General features: G+C 38.6%; 1 protein-coding gene across 3 annotated transcripts in view; it reads right to left on the reverse strand.

Annotated features, from left to right (window-relative positions):
- PDE5A (phosphodiesterase 5A) overlaps positions 1 to 14,556 on the reverse strand; it is a 129,800-nt gene that overhangs the window by 80,416 nt on the left and 34,828 nt on the right. The window lies entirely within an intron of this gene.

A 14,556-nucleotide genomic window follows, 5' to 3' on the forward strand; every position in this document is an offset into this window, starting at 1 on the left:
AAACTCCTGACCTTGTGATCTGCCCACCTAGGCCTCCCAAAGTGCTGGGATTACAGGTGTGGGCCACCGCGTCCAGCCAAATTATAGGCTTTTATGAACTATTCCTTTATACTCAAGGAATCATGGAGACCAAGGGTCCTCCAGTACACACCAACGCTTAGTCTTTAGATCTCATAAGTATACTGCAAGCTCCGCCTCCCGGGTTTACGCCATTCTCCTGCCTCAGCCTCCGAGTAGCTGGGATTACAGGCGCCTGCCACCTCGCGCGGCTAGTTTTTTGTATTTTTTAGTAGAGACGGGGTTTCACCGGGTTAGCCAGGATGGTCTCGATCTCCTGACATTGTGATCCACCCGTCTCGGCCTCCCAAAGTGCTGGGATTACAGGCTTGAGCCACCGCGCCCGGCCAGTATGCTTATCTTCTTAATGCACATTTTCATCAAAGGGAATGGAACAACTTCAAAATTATAACTCTAAGAAACAAAGACAATCCAACGTGGCTGCTAAAAGTTGTTTTCTTGGACTTAGATTATAAGTCTCGTAACAAGTTTTCACAGCCAAGAACCACTTATGCAACATTAAAAAGAAAAAAATTCTATGTATCAAGGAAAAGTGAATAATAATGCAGTATCAAAAATAAGTAGATTCTTCAAGAAAAAGCAAAACTAATTTGTGGTGATAGATATAAGAACAGTATTGCCCATGGGTGGTGAGGATTGATTAGGGAATTAGTTATACAGATATATGCACATTTTTCAAAACTCATCAAATTGTACATTAGATCTCTGTGTTTCATTATACATGAATTTTAAAGCATTTTAAAAGCAAATGAATATGTAATTGCTGAAGGTATGTGAAAGTCGCCCATGTGCCAAGTTCCCAGCTGTCTAGGTAATGCTGAAGCAGGCTGAAGTCCTGGTCATTTGTTCTGTGCTATTAGGCAGGATGGTCACTCCCCAGATGGGGCCAGGGCAAATCCAGTCTCTGGGGGTCAGTAGCTGTCCTGTCCCAGGAACATCCTGTGGGAATAGAGTCAACCTGAGACTGGGGTTCTTCCCCATGAGGAAATGCTTGGCATAATTGTTGATCCTAGTGTTTATTCTCATCTCTTTGAACAATTAAAAAAAAAAAATTACCCCCCCTGCCAAATAGTAAACTCTCTGCCACACTAGCTTTTAAGTAATGAGGTAAAGCTCTTAAACCTAGAACTAAAGGGACTTTTTGCCTTATTAGATCTTTCTGTCCCTTGAGATACAGAGATTCTGTCCAGAGACTGAACAGCACATAGCCATTGTGAGCAAAGTCTCCATATAAGCCCTTTAAAAACTGCCAGAGACACAAAGGTTACATAGCAGAAAAGAGCCTGCTGTCTTTCCCATGGCAGGGTACATTCAGTGTTTACTGTTGTTGTTTAACTTTCCATTCCTCCATTTGTCTGGCTTTGCAACATTCTCAGAAGGAGGAAATGGACATTTTCTGACCCCCTCCAAGTGAGAGCTCTGCAGTAGGCACTGCCACATTCCTCATCTCACTAGGAATTCAAAACCACCCTGTGTGTTTGCACTTTATGCTGAAACTTTACAAACCAGTCGCCTCAAGCAAAGAGAGAAGAAACTTGCTCAAGGAATCACTGCTCCTAAGCCAGCACAAGACCAAGTCATTTTTGCTACAAAGTCAGAGGTCTTTCTTTCACACTCTGCCTCTCTGCCTAAGTGACAGTAAGCCTAAAATGTCAATAAAAAATTTCGTATATCAACACAGGTTATACAAGTTGTACTTCATATCAGAATAATTCCACCACTGTTTATGTTCACCTTTACACAATACATTGCCAAAAATGACTTCGGAGCCCTGGATCTATTTAATAATGAAGATTTATTTCAAGGGTGGTATCCTGCCTGACGCCAGGTGTTGGCCTGAAAAGCATAGGCTTACCCTGGACAGTGTTGTTGGATTTGGACTCTGTTAAATCAGGATCAAGTTTGTTCCAGCACTGCCTGAACTTATTATGAGTCCATGTCTCTATAGCCTTGTAAAATGCCCTGCCAATAAAGCCTCCTGATAATTACAGTGTAAAGTGGTGTGTCCATAATGGGCACCTAATACAAACAGAAAAGAAGTAACACAGCAAAAATGGTTAAAAAGCAAGTTTTGTGCAACAAAACACTAAACAGGCTGAATAAAATTTAAAAATTAAAGTTGGTATCAAAGGGGTTGAGAGAATGCCTTCTTTACTAGAGCTGAACTAAGTGTTTGGATCACTGCTATTGCCTCTGCTGGTCTAGCTAACCACATACATAGCCATTGAAAGCTAGATATCCATATAATTTAACATAAGATATTCAAGAAAAAATATGTGTGTGTCATGTATATATATGTACACACATAATTTCTTTACATTCTAAGTCCTTCATATGGAGAACATAGCTTATTATGTTCTCATAGCCAAAACATAATTTTATCTCTAAATATTATCCCTCCAAATGGAAGATGTGCCTGAGAATGTATGAAAGCACAGATGCAGACATCTGTCTCACTAGCGAAACTCCTAGTTGTAGGTGTCACCAGCAAAAAAAGACATGACCTCTTCTCCATAGCTGTGCCAGTTAATATACAATGAAGTAATTGTAGACATGCCTCAGAGATATTGTGGGTTTGGTTTCAGGCAATGGCAATAAACTGAGTTACACATATATTTTGATTTCCCAGAGGATATAAAAGTTATTTTTAGACTATACTGTAATTTCTTAAGTGTGCAATAGCACTATGACTAAAAAACAATGTACACACCATAATTAAAAAATACTTTATTGCTGAAAAATGGTAGCAATCACCTTAGTCTTTAGCTAGCTATACTTTTTGCTGGTGAAAGGTCTTACTTTGATGTTGATGTCTGCCGAATGATCAGGGTGCTGGTTGCTGAAGGATGGGGTTGTTGTGGAAATTTCTTAGCATAAGACAACAATGAAGTTTGCCACCACAGATTGACTCTTCCTTTCGTGATAGATTCCTCTGTAGCATGTGATGCTGTTTGATAGCATTTTACCCACAGTAGAACTTCTTTCAAAATTGGAGTCAGTCTTTTCAAGGTGTGCCACTGCTTTACCAACTAAGTTTATGTAATATGCTAAATTATTTGCTGTCTTTCAACAATATTCACAGCATTTACAGCAGGGGTAGAGTCCATCTCAAGAAACCACTTTCTTTGCTCATCCATAAGAAGCAACAGTTCATCTGTCCGAGTTTTATCATGAGATTGTGGCAATTCAGTTACATCTTCTGGCTCTACTACTAATTCTAATTCTCTTGGTACTTCCACAAGATCTGCAGTTACTTCCAACAGTGATGTCTCAAACCCTTCAAAGTCATCCATGAAGGCTGGAATCAACTTCTTCCAAATTCCTGTTCATGTTGATAATTTGACCTCCTCCCATAAATCACAAATGTTCCTAATTTGTGATTAGGATATGGAATGTTGAGTCCTTTCCAGAAGGTTTTCAATGTACTCTTCCCAGAGCCACCAGAGGAATCCCTATTTAGGTCAGTTATGGCCTTACGAAATGAATTTCTTAAATAATAAGACTTGAAAGCAGAAATTAGTCTTTGCTCCAATGGGCTACAGAATGGATGTTGTATCAGCAGGCATGAAAACGACATTGATTTCCTTGTGCATCTTCATCAGAGCTCCTGGGTGACTAGGTGTACTGTCACAGAGCAGTAATATTTTGAAAGAAATCATTTTCTCTGAACACTAGGTCTCAATAGTAGGCTTAAAATATTCAGTAAATCATGCTGTAAACAAAGGTGCTGTCATCTAGGCTTTGTTGTTCCATTTGCAGAGGACAGGCTGAGTTGAATTAGCATAATTCTTAAGGGCCCTAGGATTTTTAGAATGCTAAGTGAGCACTGGCTTCTACTTAAAGTCACCAGCTGCATTAGCCCATAACAACAGAGTTGGCCTGTCCTTTGATGCTTTGAAGCCACACATTGACTTCTTCTCTCTAGTTATGAAAGTCTGAAATGGCATTTTCTTCTAATAGAAGACTGTTTAGTCTATATTGACAATCTGTTGTTTAGCATAGCCACCTTCATCAGTGATCTTCACTAGATCTGTATAACTTGCGAAAGCTTCTCCATCAGTACTTGCCGCTTCACCTTGCACTTTTGTGTTATGGAGATGGCTTCTTTCCGTAAACCTCATGAGACAACCTCTGCTAGCTTCCAACTTTTCTTCTGAAGCTTCCTTACCTCTCTCAACCTTCAGAGTATTAAAAAAGTTAGGAACTCGCTCTGGATTTTGGGCTTTGGCTTAAGAGAATGTTGTGGCTGGTTTGATCTATCCAGACCATTCAAACTTTATGTGAGCAACAAGGCGATTTGGCTTTCTTAGCGCTCATGTGTTCACTGGAGTAGCACTTGTAATCTCCTTCAATAACTTTTCCTTTGTGTCCACAACTTGGCTAACTGGCACAAGAATCCTAGCTTTTGGCCTATCTCGGCTTTCAACATGCCTTCCTCACTAAGCTTATTCATTTCTAGCTTTTGATTTAAAGTGAACACTTGAACACTTAGAGAATGCTATAGGGTTATTAACTGGCTTAATTTTAATACTGTTGTGTCTCAAGGAATAGGGAGGCCAAAGGAGAAGGAGAGAGACAGGGGAACATGAAGAAGGCGAAAGTTTCGGTGAAGTGTGTTCAAGAGAGAATGGAAGGAAATGGAAATGGCAAACATGGCCTGTATAGCTCTTTCAAAGAGTTTTGTTCTGGTGATGATCAGAGAAATGAGGTGGTAAAGCAGATGTGTGATCCAGTGAGTGTTTTGCTTTTGTTTTCAAGATGGGAGAAATACTATGTTTGTATGCTGATGAGCAGATTTGGTAGCCAGGAAAACTTTAATGATTCTGGACATAGAGGAGAGAACTGCTGAATTAATTTCTTTGACCACACAAACCAGGGATGGGGAGGCAATGTAGAGATTTCAGGGGAGAAGAGAAAGGATTAGACTGTAAAACAATACATGCAAAAGAAAAAGAGCTAACTGTTTTGTTCCCCACAAACCAATGACTTATTTTAGGAAATATGACAACTCTCCCCCTTTATAACTTATCTACAAAGCTAGAAAGTATTTTAGATTTGTCCTTTTCCCTCATTCCTCCATCAAATCAATCACTAAACCTCCTAAACAGAAGTGTAACAAATCTGCAAAAAACTCTTTAGCAGCTTTCCTGCCTCTAAACAAAGCACTCTCTCTGCTTATGAACAAATATGGAAGTTAATTATAAAAATATATCAAGTGTCAAATTATGTAGCTCTGGGTTAGAAGCGAAGAAAATGGTTCAAACTTACTGCCGTGGCCACCCAGATTTTTAAATAATAGCAAATACTTCCTGGCATTAAAAAAAAATTCAGTACCTCCTTTGCATGACATTAGAAAGCTCTTCTTGATCTTGCCTCTGTCTACCTGTCTGACCTCATTTCCAGGCACTTCCCTCCTTCTAGTGGATACTCAAACAGTGTAGCAAAGTAACAGACTTCTAGTGGATACTCAAACAGTGTAGCAAAGTAACAGAGGTATTCCCTTTGCTCTCAGTCCATCAACAGAGGCAGAAAACAATGGCACAGAAAGATACGATAGAGACATACCAATGAGCATTGCCTGTGGATATTAAACAGTGAGTACTTATATTACATGCAAACAGAGATCTTATGTAGATCTGTTAGTATTTGTGGCACAGTATTTTAAAAGTCTTAGCCAGGTGCAGTGGCTCATGCCTGTAATCTCAGCACTTTGGGAGGCTGAGGCAGGCGGATCACAAGGTCAGGACTTTGAGACTAGCCTGACCAACATAGTGAAACCCCATCTCTACTAAAAATACAAAAAATTAGCCGAGTGTGGTGGCAGGCGCCTGTAATTCCAGCTATTCAGGAGGCTGAGGCAGGAGAATCGCTTGAACTCGGGAGGTAGAGGTTGCAGTGAGCTGAGATCATGCCACTGAACTCCAGTCTGGGCGACAAAAATGAAACTCCGTCTCAAAAAAAAAAAAAAAAAAAAAAAAAGTCTTTTAATACCTCAGTAATTTGCCACCATACAAAGAGGCAGACATCTTCCTCTTTTTCTCCTTAGTCTTCCCTTTTTCATGCTGTACTTCCTCTTTTCCCTCTGATTTAAGACAACCTTGAACACCAATTTTTGTGTAAACCTTTGTGTAAACCCAGTCTACATCGCCTCTCCTCTGGCAGTTCATATTATTTTTTAGTACATGAAAGGTGATAACTCAAAATGATTTTAAGAGATCATTTTAATTAATGAGCACAGTTCCTCTTTTATCCTCTGGCTAGTTTTAAGGAAAGAGAAAATAAACATGGATATATATGTTCTATATAATAAATAATGAAAGTACATTAGTACTATGTCTAGTAGGTTAAAGTGCCTCCACAAATTCTCTGATACTACTCTTTTCAAGAGCTGGAGCCTAATTCCCTTCCTCTTGAGTCGGGTGTAGAACTTAAAGTCCCACTGCTAAAGAACAGAATGCCAGAAAAGTCTTGGTGATGGACAACTTTGGAGACGAGGTCATATAGAGCACTACTGCTTCCTCCTTGCTCAATTTTTTCTCGAATTGCTCACTCTGAAGAAGTCAGCTGCCATGATGTAAGGACACCGAGCAACTTATGAAGAGTCCACATGGTGAGGAACGAAGCATTTCTCCCAAGAACTTCTTGAAAATAGATGATCAAGCATAAGTCATGTAGCCCCTGCCCACATCCTGACTGCGTGAGATACCTGAGCCAGAAGGAACCAAGCTTTATAAGCCACTCCAGAATTCCTGAACCACAAAAACTGTGAGATAATAAATGTTCATGCAGAATCACTTAGTGTAATTTGTTATGTTGCAAGAGATAACCAATACTGCATAGTACTCAAGATTATAAAATAATTTGTAATAATCAAATAGATCTAGAATTCTAAATCCAGGTCATTTCACTCCATTTCACTAGCATAAACTGATGGAAACAAATTTAAAAATTTTTGTAAGATCCTCATCTCTTGCTCTTTGATTTCAATTCAGCCTAGACTATTAATTTCCATTCTATGATCAAAAGCAAGTAGAGATTTAGCATAGACTATTAATTTCCATTCTATGGCAGAAGACAAGCAAATGGAGATTTTTAGATAAGCATTTAATAAGAAGGAATACAAGGTACTTAACAGTTGATAAAGCACTTTATCTATGTAATCTTAGACATTAATGGATGAGTATAGATGTTTGTACATATCTATTGAGAGCAGCAATTTCATTAACAATCACTTTAACTCTTCAAGAATGCATGAAAACATGAAAATTATTTTATAGTCAAAATCCACCCCAGGGTCCAATTATATGATGTTGGGTTAGATATTATACAAAGAAATGTTTTATGCTTATCTGGTTCCAGACCCCTAATATCCATTATTCAGGGACTATGTAAAGCTTCTCAAAATTAAATTTATAAATCATCTATTAAATTAAAAATGTCATGTATTCCAAAAAGTGCTGAAATGGTTATCTTGAAATTACCAATGAAGATAAGTTTCCTACTGAATAAAATATAGCATTCAGTATGAACCAAATTTTCTGAGCATTAAAAATAGGATACCACTTGGGTACACAAAGCCTACCACATTAATTTAATCTTCAGTTTCAAGTTTTTATTCACTCTTTCTTTTTCTTCTTGATCAGTAGTGTAGACTTGGGGATTTCACACATTCGCACTATGTTTTTCATCCGCTGCTCTTAAGAAACATTCTTCTTTTAGGAAAGCAGTTAACAGCTTCATAATATATACTTTGTTATTTAAAGGGCAGTGTGCAGAAGGAAAAAGAAAGGATCGTCACTATCACAACCTCAAGTCCAGAACAAACAGAAACTTTGAGAAGCACTTTTGTTTCTAAAACAAAGCTACAAGAAAGAATACTGTGGGGAATAAATGCAGTGAACAATTTGTAACTTTTCTTTTTTTTTTTTTTTCAGGCTGGAGTGCAGTGGCAAGATCTCGGTGCACTGCAACCTCCACCTCCCTGGTTGAAGCAATTCACCTGATTCAGCCTCCTGAGTAGCTGGGATTACAGGTGCACGCCACCACACCTGGCTAATTTTTTTGTATTTTTAGTAGACACTGGGTTTCACCATGTTGGCTCAAACTCCTGACCTCAGGCAATACGCCCGCCTCAACTTCCCAAAGTGCTGGGATTACAGGCGTGAGCCACCATGCTTGGCCAATTTGTACGTTTTTGAAAACATGTAACTAGCCAATTCTTTAAGACTAAAATAGATCTAGATCGACTGATAGTCTGCTATTAAACTCTGCTTATTTTTATAGTTACATTTTCATCTATTTTGACTAAAATTGAAGGATTATGAATCAAACTGTAACATTTATTTCCTCCAAGTTTACACTGTCAAATTTAAGAAAGCTGCAGTCAGTACTGTGAGTGTGAGAGATCACAGACAAGGATCCACCCTCCATGGAGATCAAGCTTCTGTCATCAGGAGCATTTATGTGGTTCCTCCCTCGAGGCTGTGAGATAAATACAGCAGGACACTTTCATTTTTCCCCAGGGATTTCTCTAGCTCCCCGAGTTCAGTCTTTCCTTCGAACTTGTGTGTTGAATATTGGACTCATTTAACATTTGTCTTGTCACTTTATATAGATATTTAATTTTTGGTGTACAAGAGCTACCTCTCCAACTTTTTTTTTTTTTTTGAGACGGAGTCTCACTCACTCTGTTACCCAGGCTGGAGTGCACTGGCACAATCTCAGCTCACTGCAGCCTCCGTCTCCCAGTCAGTTTCAAGCGACTCTCCTGTGTGAGCCTCCCGAGCAGCTGGGATTACAGGCGCACGCCACACACCCAGCTAATTTTTGTATTTTTAGTAGAGACGGGTTTTCACCATGTTGGCCAGGCTGATCTTGAACTCCTGGCCTCGACTGATCCACCCCCCTTAGCCTCCCAAAGTGCTTGGATTACAGGCGTGAGCCACCGTGCCCAGTCTACCTCTCCAAATTGAAAAAAAATTTAAAAGCAAGTATCTTCTTTGCCTCATTAAAAAAAAAAAAAAAAAAATCTACAAAGTGCAGTGATTCAATAGTTACTTGTCAAAACAAGATAATTTAGGAGAAATAAATGAAAATATTTTTAAATGAGCAGACACAATCATAAAACTTAAATTCTAGAAAACATTTACTTTTGTGTTTTGTAGTTGGAATTACATATCTGATTTCATTAACGCTTCAATTTGTGAGTTTTGGTAGGTGTTGATCACTTGGATTTGCCAAAGTATAAATCTCATAAAAATTAGCTGATACTTTCTGAATCTTTTTAGTTTTTAAAAGGAAGATATAAGCTAAAATGCTAAGATATTAGCTAAAATGTTCCTTTACCACATTGTAATGAATTATCCTAAATCCTTGATTTTAACTGTCATTTTTGCAACAAAGAATTGCAAGTATATCACCAAATATGATAAAATAAAATCAAGATAATAAGATAAAAATAGAGAAGGAGGAAAGAGCTCTGATTTCCAATTGAATTTCTACTTAATAACTGGAGTTGACATTCAACAATGGTGGTTCAGCCTAGCCTGAAAGATATTATTGGATAAAATCTCTAGTTCAGATCAATAAGAAATTTTCAGAGCTTGCATTATTTCATAATGTCCTGCTTTCTACTCTTTATCCTCTCCTCCCCAAATAATCTACAGAAAAAAAAAAAAAAAAAAAAAAAATCAGTAGGCCCTGAGTGACAAATAGGGCTCTGAGTAAGAGTTAATATTTAGGGTCGATTATACCAGTGCAGCCCCTATAAATAAAAAAAAGAACACTCATCTTCACTATGTCATAACAAGCAATACTTCAGGGGAAGGCAGTATTTCACAAATAGGTCATCTGAGCTAGGGGGAAAGATCTGAGCTTCTCTGTAATTCTTTACTAAACAAAAAAAGAATTCCGTCTGGTTATAGGAATAATTCATACAAATGACAAAGATAAAAACTGGTCTAAGTGCTCAGGTCGGAAAAATCCAGAATTAACATTGAAAGAAATTTAATAGCAGCCCTAAAAATTTACATACCTGTAATTTTTACCTGTAATTTTTTTTTTTTTTTTTCATTTGTAGTCATGGTTCTTCTCTGGAGCAGATTGGCTCAGATTAGTATGAAACATGCTCCTTTAACTCTTTTGGCCCTGGTAAAAATTTTCTTATAGATTCCTCTTAAGGCAATATAGAGGACGTGACTATGATCTTTCTCTTATTCTCTGTTATCTCATTTTTCATCTTAAAAAGTCTGTCTGCAGAGCGGTTTAAACACTAACATTGAAGGGCCGGCAGAATACAGCCAGATCTCCTTGTTGCCACCTCAAGTCCTGCTTCTGCATGCAACCACATTAAACACATCGGTGTACCTTTCACTCCAACAAAATCAACAATAATTTAAGTGCTTAGTGCAGAGTCTCAAGAAAACACCAATCAGGAGGCAAGCAGAGTGCAGCCATCATCCATAGCAGACTTTTAAGAAATGCTCTTCTCTCTATCTATTATGACCCCTACAGTCTGAATGCCTGGGTTTGAATCTCAGCTTTGCCAGTTTTTTGTTATGTGACTTTGAGCAAGTTCCCTAAATGTTTCCTATCTCAGTTTCCTTTATTGTTAGGTAGGAATAAGATAATGCGTTACCTCTTATGGTTGTCATGAAGATTAAATGAACTAATACTTGCCAGATCATTAGCACATTTTTCACAAGATTTGCTCAATAAATATCACACATGTTCACTGTCTCCTACATACAAGGCAGTCATTTCCAAAGTCCTACCCCATACTCCTCAAACTACTCCCTCATATATACCCTGGACTGGCTCTCTTCTCTCCCTTGATCACTTTTTTCTTTGTGTCTTTATTCATTTTCTCCAGCCAGTAGTAGCTCTTTGACCTTCCAAAATAAATTATTTTAGCCTTCTCACACTTCTCCAGTTTCTTTTTCCACTTTGCCCATTAACTCCATTCTCTTGAAGGGAGTAGGAAGAGGGGAAGATTGCAAAATCTTAACCTCTAGATGTTTTTCAAAATTACCATCACAGATGTTTAGTAATGTCTATGGTCCTTACTTGTAAAAAAAGCACTGTTGTATCTATAACACTTATGCTTATAACATTAATGAAAAGAACTCCCAAACATTTTTAATTAGTTGAAATACTTTACAAGAGGCAAATAAAGAGCTTAGATATTTCAGTGAATCTTAAACATCTTCCTGCATTTTCTAGCCTATGTTATAATTCAGAATTTAGTATTCAATAGTCAACTACTCCATTCAAACGGCTTTCCAGAGTTGGTACCAATGTCTTTAAAAACCAGTGTCACTAAAAAGTACCAGGATATTTTGTAAACAATCAATATTTAATGATTCAATAATCACCGTTCTTTTTAGGTTCCTTGGTAATTAGTCGGAATGGGTATTGGCTTACTCAATAAGGCCGGACTTAGAAAAAGAAAAAACACCAAATTCATTTTGCCTCATTTATGAGGAAAAATAGTGAAAAACACGTTTCTCTTAAGTTTAAAGTTTCTTAGAGGGTAATCAACAGACTATGTCAGGGCTGTGTTGGCTATCCCAGTTAGCTGAGTATTGGCTTTGGTCCCAGTTAGCTGATTATTATGTGGCTAATGACTTCTTCATGCAGCTCTTATTGCTTGTCTCTCTTAAAAGCTCTATTAGTTCTACATCTCCTTTTAAAGAATAGTAGCTGATGCACTTCCAGTGCGCCAGGAACTACGTTAAACCCTTCACTCACATGAATGCATTTAATCTTCCCAATAACCCTTTAAGGCAGATCCTTTTATTGCCCTCATTTTGCAGATAAGGAAACTGAAGAAGATCTACCATCCTGGTTTGTCAGCCAGCAATAAGTGGTAAAGATGGGATTCAAGTCCAGAGCAAGGAATCTTAATAATTAGTCCCAAAAGCCTCCCTGAAACTTTCCATTTTGGTTTAAAATTTTCATGAGAAAGAGTAGTTATGTGTACACACAAAAGCGAACACTACTCTGAGTTCGTTTATACAGATATAAATTTAAAGATAATTCTGGAAGTCAAATATTGCACCTTGTTAGTGGCCTGGGTTTGTTTTTTGGCCAGCCAAATTACTTTTTATACTATAACAGCCACGCTTGATAGTGTGTCTATTCTGTCTCTCTTCATTCTTTTCTCTGAAAACATTAATTCTCAGGAGAAATAATTTTGAACTTGGCAGTGTGAACCTGGGAGGAAAGGGAGCAAGATGCGAAGGAAGGAGAATGAGGAGGGTCAGCAAGATGTTTAAAAAGCTGTGTTGTGGGCTGGGCGCGGTGGCTCACGCCTGTAATCTCAGCACTTTGGGAGGCCGAGGCAGGCAGATCACGAGGTCAAGAGATCAAGACCATCCTGGCTAACATGGGGAAATCCCATCTGTACTAAAGATACAAAAATTAGCTGGGCGTGGTGGCACACGCCTGTAGTCCAGCTACTCAGGAGGCTGAGGCAGAAGAATTGCTTGAACACGGGAGGCGGAGGTTGCACTGGGCCGAGATCATGCGACACTGCATTCCAGCCTGGTGACAGAGTGAGACTTTGTCTCAGAAAAAAAAAAAAGAAAGAAAGAAAGAAAAAGGCTGGGCATGGTGGCTCATGCATGTAATCCCAACACTTTGGGAGGCCGAGGCGGGAGGGTCACAAGGTCAGGTGATCATAGCCATCTTGGTTAACACGGTGAAACCCCGTCTCTATTAAAAATACAAAAAGAAATTAGCCAGGCCTGGTGGTGGGCACCCGTAGTCCCAGCAACTTGGGAGGCTGAGGCAGGAGAATAGCATAGCGTGAACCCAGGAGGCGGAGTTTGCAGTGAGTGGAGATTGCACCACTGCACTCCAGCCTGGGGTGACAGAGCAAGGCTCCGTCTCAAAAAAAAAAAAAAAAAAAAAAAAAAAAAAAAACCAAAAAAAAAAAAAAAAAAACAAAAAAAAAAACCTGTGTTCTCGAAGCCCTCTCTTGAATAAAGTTACAGATTGAACATCCCTTATCCGAAATGCTCGGGACTTAGAAGTGTTTCAAGTTTTAGATTATTTTTGGATTTGGGAATATTTGCATTATTATCAGTTGAGCAACCCCAACAGAAAAATCCAAAATTCTTCAATGAGCATTTCTTTTGAGGGTCATGTTGGCACTCAAAAAGTTTCACATTTTGGAGCATTTTGGATTTTCAAATTAGGGATACTCACCCTGTATTTAGTCCCCAGTGAAGCTACTGAAGATTTTTTAATCTCATGAAATGGTTGGTGTAAGAGTCCAAGCCTCATATTAAGTCACCACCAGCAGGAGAGGATATGAAAGCACACAGAGAAACACAAGAAAGCTCAGGAACCCAGCAGAAATGTAAAGGAGAGCTTCGGGCTATTTGGGGATCTGTGGCCGCACCCACTCCAATCAGATCTGTAAGAAGGCAGCAGGTCCTTGGCTAAGAGTGGGGTTATATATTCATGTAACAAAATTTAAGTCATCTCTCAGTAGAATGCCCAGAATTAAAAAGACTGATACACTATGTGTTACCAAGGATATGATGTAAGGGGAACTCTCATACACTCTTGATAAGAATGAAATATGGAACAGCTACTTTGGAAGAGTTTGGAAATTTCTTATCAAATTAAACAAATACCTACCATATGACTTAGCAATTGCCCTCCTATCCAAAAGATGTGAAAGCGTAAGTCCACACAAAGGTCTGTATGCAAACACTGACGGCAGCTTTTTTTTTTTTTTTTATAATAGACACAAACTGGAAATAACTGAAATGTTTATCAACTGATGCATGCATAAACAAATTGTAGTATATCCATACCATGGAATAAATCACTCAGCAATAAAAAGGTACAAACTATTGATACATTCAACGGTAGGGCTGAATCTCACACCAATTAGGCTAAGTGAAAGAAGCTAGATACAAAAGACCACATACTGTACTATTCCATTTAAATGACATTCTAGAAAAGCAAAACAATAGTGACAAAAAGCAGATCAGTGCTTGTCAGGAGCTGTGGGTTAAGGGAGGAGGAGGAAATCAACTGCAAAGGGGTACAGGGGAACATCTGAGGTGACAGAAACATTCTATGTCTTGATTGCAGTGGTGGTTACATGATCGAATATACATATCTCAAATTCATCAAACTGTACACTTAAGCTGAGTAAATTGTATTGTATGTGTGTTAGTCTGTTCTCACACTGCTATGAAGAAATACCTGAGATTGGGTAATTTATAAAGGAAAGAGGTTTAATTGACATACAGTTCTTCATTGCTGGGGAGGCCCCAGGAAACTTACAATCATGGCAGAAGGCAAAAGAGAAGCAGACACCTTCACAGGGCGGCAGGATAGTGTGAGTACAAGTAGGGGAAATGCCAGAAGCTTATAAAACCATCAGATCTCATGAGACTCACTATCATGAACAGCATGGGGGAAAACGCCCACATGATACAATTACCTCCACCTGGTCCC

Source organism: Theropithecus gelada, chromosome 5 (genome assembly GCF_003255815.1).
Source record: "Theropithecus gelada isolate Dixy chromosome 5, Tgel_1.0, whole genome shotgun sequence".
NCBI lineage: Eukaryota > Metazoa > Chordata > Mammalia > Primates > Cercopithecidae > Theropithecus > Theropithecus gelada.